This window comes from Nerophis ophidion, linkage group LG03 (genome assembly GCF_033978795.1).
Source record: "Nerophis ophidion isolate RoL-2023_Sa linkage group LG03, RoL_Noph_v1.0, whole genome shotgun sequence".
Lineage (NCBI taxonomy): Eukaryota > Metazoa > Chordata > Actinopteri > Syngnathiformes > Syngnathidae > Nerophis > Nerophis ophidion.
The window spans coordinates 70776694-70791816 of record NC_084613.1 but is presented as its reverse complement, the minus strand read 5'-3'; the positions used below and the strand labels follow the sequence as shown (position 1 = coordinate 70791816).

General features: G+C 39.0%; 1 protein-coding gene across 5 annotated transcripts in view; it reads left to right on the top strand.

Annotated features, from left to right (window-relative positions):
* The first annotated feature begins 4728 nt into the window (after positions 1-4728).
* The window catches only part of luzp1 (leucine zipper protein 1), a 103275-nt gene continuing 92880 nt past the window's right edge, over positions 4729-15123 (top strand). For 2 of the 5 annotated variants that reach the window (XM_061895986.1, XM_061895982.1), the window contains exon 1: positions 13917-14216. The gene's annotated coding sequence lies outside the window, so the exon portion shown is untranslated. Of the gene's footprint in view, positions 4748-13915; positions 14217-14331; positions 14417-15123 lie in introns of those variants that run through there. The other 3 variants (XM_061895985.1, XM_061895983.1, XM_061895984.1) reach the window with 3 other exon arrangements.

The following is a 15123-nucleotide window of genomic DNA, read 5'->3' as shown; positions in this document are numbered from 1 at the left end:
CTTTCTGCAGGCTGTTTCATGACTCCCCGTGATCAGGCCCACCACAGTGGTGTTTTCGGCACACTTGATGATGGTGTGCGAGGGATGAATGGGACACAGTCATACGTTCACAGGGCGTACAGGAGGGGGCTCAACACGCAGCCTTGTGAGGAGCCAGTGCTGAGTGACAGGGTGGAGCATCGTTGATCCACCTTAACAATCTGAGGTCAGTTGGTCAAAACATTTTTTTATCCAGTAACAGATGGGGTGGTAGACCCCGGTAGCTCAGATTCTCCACCAGAATGTCCGGGATTATGGTATTGAACGTCTATCAGTAGTCGAGGTACCCAGAAGTTCCATATGTCCCACAGCTAGGTGAAGAGCAGTGGGACCACTTTGGCTGTAGGCAAACTGGTGTGGTTTAAAGTTCTGGGGGAGGCAGGATTTGATATCTTTGAGAACAAGCCTTTCAAAACACTTCATAACCACAGGCGCTAGTGCCATATGGTCTGTAGTCGTTTAAGTTTTTTATGGCTATCCTCTTGGAGACTGGGATGACAGTGGCTGCCTTAAGACAGGGCAGGACTTGAGCTTGTGCCAGGGATGAAGTTAAAAAGTTAAAGTTAAAGTACCAATGATTGTCACACACATACGAGATGTGGCAAAATTATTCTCTGCATTTGACCCATCAACCTTGATCACCCCCTGGGAGGTGAGCGGAGCAGTGGGCAGCATTTAGGGTGATTTAACCCCCAATTCCAAACCTTATTGCTGAGTGCCAAGCAGGGAGGTAATGGGTCCCATTTATATAGTCTTTGGTATGACTCGGCCGGGATTTGAACTCACGACTTACCGATCTCAGGGCGGACACTGAGTATCCCGGTCAGTCTTATTGTCAGCTGGTCTGCACTCTCCCGAAACATCTTGCCAAGTATGCCATCCGGCCTTTACACAAGTTTATAGCCTTAACTGTCCGTCTCAACTGGTTACCTTAAAGGACAAGCAGTTGAGGACTAGAGGAGGGAGGGCATCTGGGGTATGTCCAGCCTGGATGGCTTAAAACGGGCAAAGAAATGATTGAGTTCCTCTGCTAGCGAGTGTTCCATGTCGTTTGCTGCCGATGAGTTACTTTTGTAGCTCGTCAGAAGTTGGATGCCTTGCCACACCCGCCGTGAGTCTTTGTTGTCCAGGTGTGCCTCCACTTTCCTCCCATACTCCCTTTTTGCAGCCTTAATTCCTCTCCTGAGGTCACCTCGAGTCGGGCACTATACTTATTGCATACAGTATATCTGGGGAGAATATTCTTCAAGCAGGCTTTGTTGAAGCACCCTGCTACAACAAAGGCTCCTTCTGGATGGGCCTGCATCTGCTTCTTGATAGCATAATGCAATAGGGCGAGGGTTAGGATAATGTTATATAAAAAGCTGTTAGAAACACAGCAAAGTGCTTTCAGTTTGTCTGAAGGCTAACAATCCCCCTTCTGACACCATTTATAACAGAACTACCATGAATTGATTAACGTGGACCCCGACTTAAACAAGTTGAAAAACTTATTTGGGTGTTACCATTTAGTGGTCAATTGTACGGAATATGTACTGTACTGTGCAATCTACTAATAAAAGTATCAATCAATCAATCAAACTCTAAAAAGAAGTACCCCCAACTTGAATTACAACTAAGTCCAAAAATTAAAGTCAATCTCAACAGGGTTATCTCACCACGGCCACTTGCTTCAAGGGTCCTCTCAGTTGGCTTTAAGCCTAATCGTCCCACTTCTGACACTATTATCCCAGAACTCTGAAGACTAATATGCACAATGCCGAATTGAAATGAAACAACCTATGCAGTCAACTTTTCTCGTATTCAGTGCCAATGGTCCTTCCAGTTTACCTGCAGGCTAACAATCCCAATTCTGACACCACTATCCTGGTACATTGGAGACTAATGTGCCATACTTGCCAACCATCCCGATTTTTCCGGGAGACACCAAATTTCAGTGGCCCTCCCGAAAATCTCTCGGGGCAACCATTCTCCTGAATTTCTCCTGATTTTCAACTGGACAACCATATTGAGGGTGTGCCGTGAAGGCACTGCCTTTAGCGTCCTCTATAACCTGTCGTCGCGTCCGCTTTTCCTCCATACAAACAGCGTGCCGGCCCAGTCAAATGTTGTATGCGACTTCTACAGACACACGTAAGTGACTGCAAGACATACTTGAACAACAGCCATACAGGTCACACTGAGGGTGGCCCTACAAACAACTTTAACACTGTTACAAATATGCGCCACAATGTAAACCCACACCAAACAAGAATGACAAACACATTTCGGGAGAATATACCCAGAATTTCTTGCAGCCCTAACTCTTCCGGGACGCTACAATATACACCCCCGCTACCACCAAACCCCGCTCCCCCCCAATCCCGCCCACCTTAACCCCGCCCCCCACACCTCAACACCCCCCCCATCTCCCGAATTCGGAGGTCTCAAGGTTGGCAAGTATGTAATGTGCTCAATCCAGATTTGAAATAAAACAACCATTGCAGTCAACCTCACTCCTATCCGGTGTCAAGGGTTTTTCCAGTTTGCCTGCAGGCTAACAATCCCACTTATTACACAATTTGTCACAAAACTCTGAAAAGAAGTGATCTTCACTCGAAAACCAACTAAGTAACAAACCAAGTAAATCTCAAAAGGGTTATCTCAAAATAGTCACTTAAATCAAGTGTCTATCCAGTTGGCCTCAAGTGAACAATCCCACTTCTGACACCATTAGTCCAAGACCTCACAGAAGTATCCATCCATCCATTTTTCTACCGCATATTCCCTTTTGGGGTTGCGGGGGGCGCTGGCGCCTATCTCAGCTACAATCGGGCGTAAGGCGGGGTACACCCTGGACAAGTTGCCACCTCATCGCAGGGCCAACACAGATAGACAGACAACATTCACACTCACATTCAAACACTAGGGCCAATTTAGTGTTGCCAATCAACCTATCCCCAGGTGCATGTCTTTGGAAGTGGGAGGAAGCCGGAGTACCCGGAGGGAACCCACGCACTCACGGGGAGAACATGCAAACTCCACACAGAAAGATCCCGAGCCTGGATTTGAACCCAGGACTGCAGGAACTTCGTATTGTGAGGCAGACGCACTAACCCCTCTGCCACCGTGAAGCCCTCACAGAAGTAAAAACCTAAAATTATCTTTTTATGAAGGTAGGTCGGTGTATGGACTGGACCGTCAGACAGAGTTGGATCAACCAGTATTCTCTAAACTTGAACCATCTGGTTTAAATAGATCTGTTAAACAACTTAGTGTAAGCTGAAGCTTAATGCTGCCAACATGCCATGAAATTCATTCTCTCACTCCGGATTCATCTTTAGCATTTAGAAATGTCATCACATTAATGCAGGCAAACCATGATGTTCCACGCCGCAGCAATTTGTCTCTCATGTTGTTTCTAAACATTACCCCAGCTGTGCAGAGACTGCATAAGGGATTGATGCCAGCACCTTAGCGGTATTTTTACAGGCTATCTTGCCATCGCTTCAAAAGAGCTGAGCAGTCGGGAATCAGGCATTCCTTTGGGAAACAGGAAGGGAGGGATCTTAATGCTCCGTATCCTGTTAACACCTTTTTACATACCCCCCTACTGTGATGCTACGCCTTTGGCCGACACATGAACACCTGAAAACATGAAGATGAGGTGACAAGGATGTCGGGGCTCATGTCCATAATCACCTGGCGTGGTGCTCCAGTGCAGACCTCTCTCAGGGAGATTTACTGCATGCCAGAGACTGAGTTTAAAGGAATGTCCCCCGCGTAGTGAGAAATCGCAGACCATGGGAGGGTTGAGCTCAACAGGCTGAGACATTTGTACTTTTAAATAAGATTGGATTAGACAGGAGGATGTTTTTTTTTTTTTTTTTTCTTCAAACAATCAACGCATGTTAGAAGATCTCTTTGTCTCTCACTCTCATGGGACTTTTCTGTGGCATTCTAAATTAGACACCAAGAAATATAGGGCTTCACGGTGGAAGAGGGGTTAGTGCGTCTGCCTCACAATACGAAGGTCCTGCAGTCCTGGGTTCAAATCCAGGCTTGGGATCTTTCTGTGTGGAGTTTGCATGTTCTCCCCGTGACTGCGTGGGTTCCCTCCGGGTACACCGGCTTCCTCCCACTTCCAAAGACATGCACCTGGGGATAGGTTGATTGGCAACACTAAAATTGGCCCTAGTGTGTGAATGTGAGTGTGAATGTTGTCTGTCTATCTGTGTTGGCCCTGCGATGAGGTGGTGACTTGTTCAGGGTGTACCCCACCTTCCGCCCGATTGTAGCTGAGATAGGCGCCAGCGCCCCCCGCGACCCCAAAAGGGAATAACCGGTAGAAATGGATGGAAACTCAGTATTTCTGATCAACCCTAAAAAACAATGTTGCTGACTCAAGTCCCACTCAAGATCAAATTGTAGGAAAATCTGATTATTTCGTGATAAAGTTGTCATGATCCACGTCTTGGATCATGACATATTCTGGTTTTGGTTCTGTTTATCACATTCTGTCTTGTATTTGTCTTCCTCAGTTCTTTTATGGCACTTCCTGGTTTGTGTCTGTTGTCCTAGCAACGCACTTGTGTCACCTGCCTTCCGTTTAATCACGCACACCTGCCTCCTGATTTATCTCCTTATTTAAGACCGCCTTTGTTGGACATTCATTCTTGGACTCTTGTTTGCTCCCACGCAACAGATGACGTCGCATTCCAGCATTGTGGTAACTATTAGCGCTCGATTAGCTTCCACGCTATTTTGTTTGTTCTTTTCCCTAGTTCTCACGCTAACGCTTTCTGTTCTTTCTAGCTTCCACGCTAGTTCTGTTGTTTTGTTTGTTAGTGCCTTCGTGCAAAGTGTTTTGTTTCCTAGTCTGTTTTATAGGGTTCTTTAGTGTGTAAATAAATCATTATCCTTACCCTCAGGCTGTGTTCCATCTTCGCTGCACCCACGAGAGAACAACTCGTCACCACTATGCCACTGAGACGTCACAAAAGTGTATATATTTCATATTTAATACAGAGCAGTTATTCTACATTCTCGATATTCCGTGTCTGAACAACATTGTATAAAGCTATGGTAGTTTTGCATTAGAGTGTGGCAGTGATTCACCAGTTCCAGCAGATTTTGCTTAATATTATTTTACTTTTCAATACATATTTCGTATTTAACAAATTCTGTTATTCTACTAAAATGTTCCATTTACTCTGTTTTTCTAATTTGTATTTCATATTGTACATAGACTAGAAATTTGATCATGACGATGTGAATTAGGGCTGTCAAAGTTAACGGGTTAACGTTATAATGGCATTCATTTTTTTATCGGGCGATTAATGCAAACACTTCCTTTTTGACACTCTGGCTGGCTGAAATATTGTGTAAATTGTTGTGTAACATGTTTGGTCGAGTCTTCAATTACAGAATGATTAGCAGGCTGAATAATACATTTTATTAATTAATAAAGGTTAAAACACTGTCATGCAGCAATATAGAAACCATTAACTTTTACAACATGTAATGTACGGAATATCAGAATCATTTATTCAAAATTATCTGCGATTGATTTTGAGTTACTATGCAATAAATATTTTAATCGTTTGACATCCCTGATGTAAATGTAGCAGGAATGAATACTGCCCTCAAACAAAATTATATATGACACTTTTTTTGGTGGGAGGGAATAAAAATCATCTTTACGGAAAGAAAAAAAACTTAAATGTACTATAAGCAATTTTATCTAAATCAAAAAGGATGCATTCTGTCAAACAACGCATGCAGAGTGGTTATCCAATAATAGAGCTGTAAGAGCTGCATGTCTTAGGATAAGTGCATGTTTCCCGACATTACAGACTGCCCCACATTTGGACTCATCTGGGATATATGTGTTTAAATACTGGCCATAACCCGCTGTGGGAGGACCGTGAATTAAGCACAGTAATCCTCATCCTTGCTGTTAAAAGAACACAAAGTAGTAAAGCTTCATAAGCCATGTTGCACTGTCTGTAAAACCATCCTCGATTCAAATTTTTTCGTTGCTTTATTATAACAATAGTCATTATATCATCAGGTGAGTGATGACCTCTTGACTGGACTCTTGTACCATTGACTGCATGTAATTTTGGGGATGTGCGTTGGATTATGGAGATTAATGTGCAGCTGCAGTCATTGCAAGAAAACAAATGTGAAACACAAAAGAAGGAAAAAAAACACAAGCACATGGCAAGTGCGTGCTAGCAACAAACTGCTTTTTGGAACACGGTGGATTTTGCTAGCTGGCGAGGGATGTTTGCAATTAGGAAGGATGTCGGCTCTTCCTGAATCAGGTGGCCCGTTTGCACAAGTGTCCATATGCAGTGCAGTGAGCTGGATGGCTTTCTCCTGAAAACATGTGTTGGCGCTTTACTCTGCATTGCTGTCTGCGTCGTGCATTTGCGTTTACGTCACTTGATATATGGACGCCGGGTACCTTCATGACAGAAACATGTGTGAGCTCAGGCCTATAGCTTCCCCGGGAGAGACACAACATGACAGAAGTCTGTCGCCATATTTAGAGAGGAATTTCCATGTCTGTCTTTGCTTGCACAGTGGAACCCATGAACTTGAACGCCACTGTTGTACAATTTGCAATTAAGGCAAAACATTCCGGTGCTTAAGCAACAGAGTCGAATCACGTCACATACTGTAAAACATCAGCAACCAGACCTAAATTCAACAAAAAAACACAGAATACATTTTTATAATTTAGCCTCACCCCTGACTTTTTGTGGTGATTAACTTATTTTTACACTTGAAATACTGTGGAAAATGTCTAAAAGGACTTGCTTTGAAAGAAGTTGTCTAACGCCTTGGAGTTGGAGAGTCACACAATGTAAAACCTTAGCGACCAAAAAAAGCACATAATTGATTATCTCTGTAGTTTTTCTTTATCTTTCAATTTTTAGTGATGGTTGATTTATTTTCACACTTGGATAACAAGGGAAAATGTGTAAAAGAACTTAAGTAAAACAATGCTTCTAAATTTGCATAAAGCTTCAGAGTTGAAGAGCGTCACAACCTCAGCAACCAGACCTAAAACACAGAATTAACTCATAGATGTGCTTTTTCTTTGCTTTTTTGTGGTGGTTAACTTATTCTTACACTTAGATGAAAGTGAAAAATTTCTAAAAGGACTTAAGTAAAAAAAAAAAATAAAAAAAAATGCTTCTAAAGTTGCATAAACCATTGGAGTTGAGGAGCGTCACATACTGTAAAACTGCAGCAACCAGACCAAAAACACAATTAACTCTTTATGTTTTGCTTATTCTTTGACTCTTTACTTCTTTTTCCATTTGGAGGACCAGCTATGATTAATAGGAATTTGAAGGATTTTTTTTTTTTTTTTTTACAAAGCATTTGATTCCAAGTAAACATAGTGCTGTAAAAACCATTGATTGAAACTTTTAATTAGTAGATTGCACTATACAGTACATATTCTGTACAATTGATCACTAAACGGTAACACCCGAATAAGTTTTCAACTTGCTTAAGTCGGGGTCCACTGCGACAAAACTAAACTTAGCTGGTGAATGTTGCTTTTTCTTTGATTATTTTTGCAATATACACTTTAAAAAAAAAAAAGGTAATGTAGAAACTAAAACAAATTATTTGACTCTGCAACAGTCTATTATTTATTCTACTTTTTGCCTTTTAAATTATTTAGTCAGCTTCCTCTCAAATTGTGACCTGTTTGAATCTACATGCATGTCACATGGTGCCTCCTTTATTAAAAAGAAAGAATACGACCCCAAAGGGGACAAACGGTAGTAAATGGATGGAATACACAACCAGACTCACAAATTATGTTCTGTTGTGTTGATTTCTTCCAGTAATTCTCCACCTGTCAAAGAACAATTATTCATCAATTTTTAGCTCCACTCGACCATTATGGCACATGTAAGGGTAAGAATTGAATACCCTTATATTATTAATTGTGAGGTTAATATATTTAACTTAAATATAATTGTAAGTAACATGGTGACCATCCCATTCTTGCTTATACTGGTGATTGTCATTGGAGGTCAACATACTGTAAACTGATCTAGTGTAAGGAGTTATTACCTTTATCATGCTTTTATTACTTCCTCATATTTCTTGTAACAGCTTTCAGCCTGCTTTGATCATACAAAACAATATCACATTCATCCTCAACTATGCCCCCAGCATTTTCCGCTAAAACTGAGTGTCTAAACGTTTTCCATCAAGGGCCGCATATAGAGTAACATTACCCTTAAAACCAACACAATGGGGGTCCATTAATATATGCTAAACTATCCTTGATTGATTGACTGATTGAGAAGTTTATTGACATCTTAAAGAATTGAATCCATGTAATGCTTTAAAAAGGCAAATGGATGGCACAAAAAGCCAAAAGGCTTGTTTCCATTGTGGTCCATTAAATATTCATCACATTTGATACATTCAATAATAAAAGATATACAGTGGGGCAAAAAAGTATTTAGTCAGCCACCGATTGTGCAAGTTCTCCCACTTAAAATGATGACAGAGGTCTGTAATTTTCATCATAAATACACTTCAACTGTGAGAGACAGAATGTGAAAAAGAAATCCAGGAATTCACTTTGTAAGTATTTTAAAGAATTTATTTGTAAATTATGGTGGAAAATAAGTATTTGGTCAACCATTCAAAGCTCTCACTGATGGAAGGAGGTTTTGGTTCAAAATCTCACGATACATGGCCCCATTCATTCTTTCCTTAACACGGATCAATGGTCCTGTCCCCTTAGCAGAAAAACAGCCCCAAAGCATGATTTTCCACCCCCATGCTTCACAGTAGGTGTGGTGTTCTTGGAATGCAACTCTGTATTCTTCTTCCTCCAAACACGACGAGTTGAGTTTATACCAAAAAGTTCTATTTTGGTTTCATCTGACCACTTGACATTCTCCCAATCCTCTGCTGTATCATCCATGCATCTATTTGCTTGCAGTCATGCAGTGACCAAATATGCCTGATTAGCACTCCAATAAGTCAATAACATCAACAAAGCTCACCTTTGTGCATTCACACACAGCATCAAACATTTGGTGGACAAAATGAGACAAAGGAGTGGCATAAAACACGTCTTAGAAAGTTGTAAATGTAAACAAACTACGGTTAGTTCAAGGACCGCCAAAATTAGTAGGACAAAATGGCGCTTGCCAAACAGTCTGTAATCACTGAAACATGTTTTATAGAAACAGTGTGATTTGTAACAATTATGGAGGTGTGTGTTTGTCCTCCAACAGAAACCATAACAAATCAAAAAATATATTTTTTCCTCATCTTTTTCCATTTTCATACATTTTTGAAAAAGTTCCAGAGAGCCACGAGGCTGGTGCTAAAATGCCTCATGAGTCTCTAGCCGCGAATTGTCGACTCCCGCAATATGTGTTCCAAATTCCTCTATACATCAGGAGCACTCTCGTGTTATCAGTTTTTTGCAAAAAGAAACTCGGCGGCCAGTATGGTGTCATTGCTGGGCTAGAATTGGCCCCTTAGCTGCCAGTTATATAGTCTTGTTCTAGTCTCCAGTCTATGTCTATGGTAAAACGCATAGACCGTGGGCCATTTTGGTTGTCAGGTCCCATTTTTGAGGTGGTTTAGGCCAGTTCCAGCTTTTTTGTTGTTGTTGTAATATGTTCAGTTCAGTTCAGTTTCAGTTTATTTCGAACATGCATACAATACAATGTTATTCATCACATATCTCCAGTTGTTTCATTACAGCATGTCCAAAAAGGAGTAGGAAGAAGCTGAGGTTATTTAGGCCTTCCCCTTTTCATATCATAGCAATTTCATCCTATTTCCTTTTTCTCTGTAACATAACAGTGAACAAATAAATAATAATAAAATAATATACCATAGTAAGTAAACAAATATTAAATACATCAATAATATTTGTCTCAATAAAAAAGAAGAAAAAAGGGTTCAATATGTTCATTATAATTTTTCTTCTGTCTTGTTTGTGAACACTTGTAGTTCAAACAGTCTCTTAAACTGAATCATATTGGTGCTTTGTTTGATTTCTTTGATGAATCCATTCCATAATTTAATTCCACATACAGATATGCTTTAAGGTTTTAAGTGTTGTACGACCATACAAATGTTTTAAATTAGATTTTTTTCGAAGGTTTTATTTCTCCTCTTTTGTTGAGAAGAATTGTTGTACATTCTTGGGTAGCAGGTTATTGTTTGCTTTGTACATCATTTTAGTTGTTTGCAAATGCACCAAATCGTTGAATTTCAATATGTGTGATTCAATAAATAAAGGGTTTGTAAGTTCTCTATATCCAACATTATGTATTATTATAGTTGATCTTTTTAGTAAAACTGTTGGTAAATGAAGCGCACATTTGTAGTTGTTTCCCCATATTTCTGCACAATAACTCATATATGGTAACACTAGTGAGCAGTAGATAATATGAAGTGATTTTTGGTCCAGAACATGTTTTGCTTTGTTCATTATTGAGGTGTTTCTTGCTACTTTGTGTTGTATTTTTTTTTATATTCGATTTCCGATTAATTTTATCATCTATTGTTACACCAAAAAAAGTTTTTATTTTACCCTTTCAATGTCTACTCTGTCTGATTGTGTTTGTGTTCGACTTTCCCTTCTACTGTTACCAAATAGTGACATGTTTATTTTCTCAAAAATATTGAAATTCCACCACTTAGTGAATTTGTAAACAGATATAATTATACACAAAGAAAACTATAACCTGCTACGCAAGAATATACAACAACTCTTCTCAACAAATTATACACAAAGAAAACTATAACCTGCTACGCAAGAATATACAACAACTCTTCTCAACAAAAGAGGAGAAATGTAATCTTAGGGAAACATTTAATTTAAAGCCTTTGTACGCACGTACAACACCTAAGACCTTCAGTAAATCTGTATGTGGAATTAAATTATGGAATGGATCAAGCAATGAAATCAAAACAATGTATCAATATAATCCACTTCAAGAAACTGTTCAAAGTGTTTACAAAGTACAAATAAGAAGAACCATGATGAACATTCTGAATTGATTTCCTCCATCCATTCATTTTCAAGATAATCCTACTCATCTCACCATACGAAATTCGACTTACTTCACCAATTATTATTTTTTTTTTTTTATAACTTATGGAGAATATTGTGAATAAATTGAGAACAGTAAATGAACAAAAGTTTTCACATCTGCTATGCAAAGGTAAGGTGGTAGGATTAAATAAGTTCTGCTTCTTCCTACTCCTTTTCAAACATGTTGAATAGAACAGTGGTTCTCAAATGGGGGTACGCGTACCCCTGGGGGTACTTGAAGGTATGCCAAGGAGTACGTGAGAATTGTTTTAAATATTCTTAAAATAGCAACAATTCAAAAATCCTTTATAAATATATTTATTGAATAATACTTCAACAAAATATTAAAGTGTAAGTTCATAAACTGTGAAAGGAAATGCAATAATGCAATATTCAGTGTTGACAGCTCAATTTTTTGTGGAGATGTTCCATAAATATTGATGTTAAAGATTTTGTTTTTTGTGTAGAAATGTTTAGAATTAAGTTCATGAATCAAGATGGATCTCTACTACAATCCCCAAAGAAGGCCCTTTAAGTTGATGATTACTTCTATGTGTAGAAATCTGTATTTATAATTGAATCACTTGTCTATTTTTCAACAAGTTTTTTGTTATTTTTATATCTTTTTTTCTAAATAGTTCAAGAAAGACCCCTATAATTGAGCAATATTTTGCACTGTTATACAATTTAATAAATCAGAAACTGATGACATAGTGCTGTATTTTATTTCTTTATCTTTTTTTTTTAAACTAAAATGCTTTGCTCTGATTAGGGGGTACTTGAAATTAAAAAAAATTCACAGGGGGGAGAACCACTGGTATAGACGAACTGGAAATTGTGATGTATCATGTTGTATGCATGCATGTTCGAAATAAACTCAGACTCTGTAGAATAGGGGTCACCAACCTTTTTGAAACCAAGAGCTACTTCTTGGGTACTGATTAATGTGAAGGGCTACCAGTGTTATACACACTTAAATACATTGCCAGGAATAGCCAATTTGCTCAATTATCTTTAATAAATACATCCATATACCGTATATATAAAAAATGGGTATTTCTTTCTGTCAGTACGTCGTCATTTTTTTTCTTTTTACGGAAGGTTTTTTGTAAAGAATAAATGATGAAAAAAACACTTAATTGAACGGTCCAAAAGAGGACAAAACAGGAAAAAAACTGAAAATTAAATTTTGAAACATAGTTTATCTTCAATTTCAACTCTTTAAAATTCAAAATTCAACTGATAAAAAGAGAAAAACTAGCTAATTCGAATCTTTTTGAAAAAATAAAAAAAATAATTTATGTAACATCGTTAGTGATTTTTCCTGATTAAGATTAATTTTAGAATTTTGATGACATGTTTTAAATAGGTTAAATTCCAATCTGCAGTTTGTTAGAATATATAACAAATTGGACCAAGTTATATTTCTAACAAAGAAAAAAATCATTTTTTTTTCTAGATTTTCCAGAACAACAATTTAAAAAGAAATCCAAAAGACTTTGAAATAAGATTTAAATTTGATTCTACAGATTTTCTAGATTTGCCAGAATATTTTTTTTAAATTTTAATCATAAGTTTGAAGAAATATTTCACAAATATTCTTCATCAAAAAAACAGAAGCTATAATGAAGAATTAAATTAAAATGTATTTATTATTCTTTACAATAAAAAATTCTTAAATTGATTTAAATTGTCAAGAAAGAAGAGAAAGGAATTTAAAAGGTAAAAAGGTATATGTGTTTAAAAATCCTAAAATCATTTTTAAGGTTGTATTTTTTCTCTAAAATTGTCTTTTTGAAAGTTCTAAGAAGCAAAGTAAAAAAAATAAATGAATTTATTTAAACAAGTGAAGACCAAGTCTTTAAAATATTTTCTTGGATTTTCAAATTCTATTTGAGTTTTGTTTCTCATAGAACTAAAAATGTCGAGCAAGGCGTGATCAGATTGCTATTAAATAAATAAAATTAAAAAAAAATTGAGGCAGCTCACTGGTAAGTGCTGCTATTTGAGCTATTTTTAGAACAGGCCAGCGGGCTACTCATCTGGTCCTTACGGGCTACCTGGTGCCCGCGGGCGCCGCGTTGGTGACCCCTGCTTTTAGAATGTGTCGCAGGCCAATAAAAAAAACAAGTTGTGGGCAGCAAATGGCACCCGGGCTGCATATTGCACACCATTTCAAAAATTAGGGATAGGTTGATTGGCAACACTAAATTGGCTCTAGTGTGTGAATGTGAGTGTGAATGTTGTCTGTCTATCTGTGTTGGCCCTGCGATGAGGTGGCGACTTGTCCAGGGTGTACGCCGCCTTCCGCCCAATTGTAGCTGAGATAGGCGCCGGCGCCCCCCGTGACACCAAAAGGGAATAAGCGGTAGAAAATGGATGGATGGAGTTTATGCCAAATGCAGGTTGAAAATACATCTTGTACCGAGCGTCCAACATCTGCATGCAGGCTCATGTTGCTCCTAATAAAAGAAGATCTAAATGAGCTTTAAAAGAGGTTGTTCTTAATCTTGCATCAGCAAAAAAAAAAAAAAAAAAGTGTTTCAATGCAGCTGTGGCTTTATAGTGCACCATAAAGTCGGTTTGTATCGTGCCACGACTTGCACAATCCAACATTAAGCCTGTATGAGAAGAAATATGCCACATTGGCTTGGCTCACCGGCCTGACTTGCTTCTGTGTGTGGAGGAAGGGGGCGGAGAGGCGGGACCTCGCATCCTGGGAAGGGCGTTCTCTTTGCGGTCAAAGCAGGCAGAGTCATCCCGAGGGGTGGGTCTTCCTACGGCGACAGTGGGGGAAAGGGGAGGGTGAAAAAAAAAAAAGGAAAAGCCCCATTTTTCATTGTTGAGGACGCGGTGGAATGTGATGGTTTGATGCCGAACCGACTCTGGAAGGGGATATCCGAGAGACAGAGACTGATTTCGGGTGAAAAGGTGGAAACTCTCCCAGCTGCACGGCTTCCGAGAACGGGATGAACTTGTCTTCACCTCCCGGGCAGCAGTGAGGACAACCGGCGGGCGTTCGCTACACTCAAGCTGGGGTACTCGTTTTGTGGATTACCCTCTCCCCCTCTTCTTCGGACACATTTTGAAGGTATGGTGCCATTTTAGCCGACTTGTCTCCGTGTATGTAGCCGGACATGAGCCGGGGAGGCGCAAGTGTTCAACTGCGGCAAGTTTTTCGCCCCAACCCTCCTCCTTCCCCTACTTCCTGCTCGCTTTCAGCCCAAATGTACTCAAACTCAGGTGTTCGAATTAATTCGACAACCAGTGAATTCCACCGATACGGTAATGGTAAGTTTAACACGTCTTCACCGACATGTTTGTCACATTTTAGCCATTTTATGGCAGACTTCACGACCTCAGGTCCCTCGGTGTGAGTTGCCGCAAACATACTAAACAGTGCTCGTATAGTTTAAAACGCCAACAAAACACATTTAAATTATTCTTCCAATAAATTAAATGTGTATGTTTTTTTTCAATTAAGGAAGTCAAAATAAATGTCGTTAACGTGCAATTTTGAGATAGCGACTGAAGACTTTGTACCCGGACAAAGTGTTTGTTTGGGCTTCCGCCCTTTGACAAAGCCACAGAAAACCATCCTAAAACTGCTTTATTTTGCCCTTGTTTTTGTCAAGAAAGTTCTGGCTTGATTGTAAAAAAAAACACAACACAACAGGAAGTAGGGGCCATCATGTCCCACCACCAGAAGGTAGATTTGAGAAACATTATTTTTGCTTTAGTTTCGTTTCTAGATGTAGGTCGATTCGATGGCGATTAATCGGGCAGCCCAAGTTATCAATTGTGTTGTTTTTATTGTTTTGATTTACAAACCCCGTTTCCATATGAGTTGGGAAATTGTGCTAGATGTAAATATAAACGGAATACAATGATTTGCAAATCCTTTTCAACCCATATTCAGTACAATGTACTACAAAGACAAGATATTTGACGTTCAAACTCATAAACTTATTTTTTGCAAATAATAATTAATTTAGAAT